Genomic DNA, 3,254 nt, shown 5'->3' with positions numbered 1-3,254 from the left:
GTGGAACCCCAGCTTCCTGCCGTAGGGAGAAGTTGAGTCCAGGCATAAGGCTTGTTTAGTTCCCAGCTCCAAGACCTTCCCCAAGGGACCCCTCTTCTTTGCCACACGCAACAGCCTTTTGTGATCCAGCTACATCAATGGACTCCAAGGAGAACCTGTCCTAGCCTGGGTACTAAGGAAGCAGAGGGGGTGTGCTCCTGTCTGAGGGCCTCCGCTGGGGAGCAGTGCTCAGGAGAGGAGAGTAAAAAGGTGACGTGGAAGAGGAAGGACAGAGGAAGATGACACTTCGGCAAGGAGCAGGGTCACCCCGTGGTTGCTTCGTGGAAGTTTGTTTTAGGGTTTGTTCTTTTGTTTTTTCAAGGCTCGCCTCAAGCTCATGGAGATCCACCTACTTCTGCCTCTGGGCCAGCTACCACAAGTGGTGGTTACTCCCCCCCCCCCCCAGTCTGCTCTTATTACAGTAAACAGTTTGTCAGGGCAAGCTTCTGATCAGAGGAGGGAGGGCAGATGAGGAAAAGAGGAAGTTGAAGCTGGAAGGGAAGTGTGTGTGTGTGTGGGGGGGGGGGGCAAGGGACTCAAGGTCAAGCAGAAGAGGTCATTTGTGACTCTGGAATCACAGCTGTGAGAAAGACACCTGAAGACCTGAAGTGGAGATAGCAGATCTGATGGGTGGGTTTCTGCAGACTAGTTTTGTTGTTGTTGTTGTTACCTTTGTTCCTTCACCAAAGGCAAAATTAAAAATATTTTGTGTTTTTTTTTCTAGTAAAATTCACCCATGTAAAGCTTTTTAAAAGAAATAATCCTTTAACTCCACTCATATATTTGATGATAATGCAATATAAATTCAGTTACTGCCCCATGGAGAGCCTGCCTGAGGTACTAGGGCCTAATCCTAAGTGGAGACCTGTGTAAAGCCAACTGGTCAATAGATAAACTGTTTTAAATGAAAAAGAAAACAACACACATCTGAAGGCTTGAACTGACTTATAAAACTTAACGAAACAAAAAAGAAACACTCAAGGCTCAAAGACACTTTCCAAAACACATCCTAAGGACAACAGCAGTGGTGTCTTCAATGGACTGGCAGGCTGCAGACAGAACCGAAAGGTGTCAGATCCTGCAGGGGTCAATGGCGTCACCAGGCAATGTCCAGAAGAGGAAAGAGGCTCAGTCAGGGAAGGGCGTCACAAGACTTCTGGGAAGACAGAGGCAGGTGCTCCGACATGAGTTACTTGGAGGTGGTGCCCAACCCAGTTTCATAACTGCTAAGTACTTTGAAGAGCAGAACTGGGGGCTCAAGTTGGGTGGGAGTAATTTGCACACTTGGCAGACAAACATTCCTCCAGATCTGGCATGCAGTTACTCCTGATGGCCACAAGATGTCAACATTAATAATGTTAACAAGCCGACATCCAGAAAGGCTCAATTAGTTGGGCTTAATTTCAAATTACGTGGGACTTTCCAGCTTCCAAGATGAATGTTTTAAGAGGGAGAAAAATCATTAAAAAAAAAAAAAAAAGCGCTCCATTAAGAAGAAAAATATAAATTTTCTTTTAAAGGTTTTAAATTATAAAAATATGGTGTCTGACACATATATGTTTGTAAAAGCTGCTGTAAGCAGATTTGGGAGGGCGTGTACCCAGATTTCAAGTTAAAGCTTGTCCTTGATGGACATTCGTCTGGATCTCAGAGTTGGGTCCTATTCACCAATGTGAACCCAGGACTCCGGAAAATGTGCAATTCCAAAGTCGTGTCTGCCCCTTGCTGCCTGCTGTGTTCTCACAAGCCGCAACCAGCCCACCCCGGAGATGTCTGGAAAAGTAAATGGCAAAGTGGTTTAGAGAGATGGGAGACGATTGGTCCAGTGAAGACTCAGGGAGGACATTGGCTACCTTCTGGAGGTGTGGCTACGGGAGGGCAGGCACCTCTTTGAACTTCTATTCACCACAGGCTCCAGTGTCACCTGTCTCCATCGTCTCACTCTGCACTTTGCATCTGCTTGTCATGCCTCGCCAACCCGTCTCAGGGCTGTTCGCCCTCAGGCTGATCTCCTCTTATCTTGCATGATGCCTTCTGATGCTAAGTTTTTAAATTGTTATGTATTTTTATTTTAGAGTGTTTGCATGTATGTATGTATGTATGTATGTATGTATGTATGTATGTATGTGTGTATGTATGTATCTATGTGTACCACATGTGTGCAGTTCCCTCAGAGGCCAGAGCAGGGCAGCAGATCCCTTGTAACTGAGTAACAGATGCTCACTAGCTGCGTGATACTGCAGCTGAGCCTGCATCCTCTGCAAGAGCTTCCTGAAAAGGCTCTTCTTACGTACTGAGCCATCTCTCCAGCCCCACGAAATCCAAGTTTTAGCACTTGTTTTCTCTTCTACAATATTATGAGAAGCTGCACATAGGCACACATGCTTTTAATGTCTGTTGCACCTGTTCAGCGCATACTATGGCCACTCACCGCTGTTTTCTCATTATGTTGTAAATGGGAGCTTAGGAAGATGGGAGAGTGGACTTGCCTGGCCCTTCACATGAACAGGTGTTTCCTCCATCACCAACTCCCATTGTGAATCAAGATGGTGTTTCTTTCCTTTACTACTATGCTGAGCTGTAAGCTCCCTGAAGGCTGTGAATGGAGTTTCCAGTCTGCCTCCTGTGTACAGCAACCTTGTCATCACTGTCACCATCACTAACATTTATTGATCACCTCTGTGTGCTAGGCCTTTTGTAGGCTCAATACCCCCACAGCACGCAACTCAATTCTCACAGCTTATGAGATAGGGACCAGCATTATCTGAAATTTACAGAGTGGGAAATCCATAAGATAGGTTTGCAAAGTCTGCATCACACGATCAATAAGGGAGTCAGGCAGCCTGACCCTCAGCCCAGAGCACTTAATTATTTAACTTTGCTGTCTCTGAGGCTGACCAGGGTACTAATATTGGAACTCAGACATGAGGTATATTTTAGGGTGTGACTCTAGATGTGCACTCATATTATATACTGATACCTGCTGCAAATGTGTCCTGCTACTGACAGAGGATGAAACAGGATGCTGGAAGCTGAATGCACTTAGCTCTGCCCCATCTGCACAGTGGAACTGCTGGGATGGGAGGTAATTTTGAATGGCGGCTCAAAGGGATGCTATGGCCTTCTGTGATAACTCATGTAGGAGGTGAGCATGGTTGACACTGAGCTGTTTGAGGGGACCTGGGGCTCCACTTCATCAGAGCTGGGTGAGAAGA

The sequence above is a fragment of the Acomys russatus genome, chromosome 7, assembly GCF_903995435.1.
Source record: "Acomys russatus chromosome 7, mAcoRus1.1, whole genome shotgun sequence".
Lineage (NCBI taxonomy): Eukaryota > Metazoa > Chordata > Mammalia > Rodentia > Muridae > Acomys > Acomys russatus.
Note: the sequence above shows the minus strand (reverse complement) of the source record.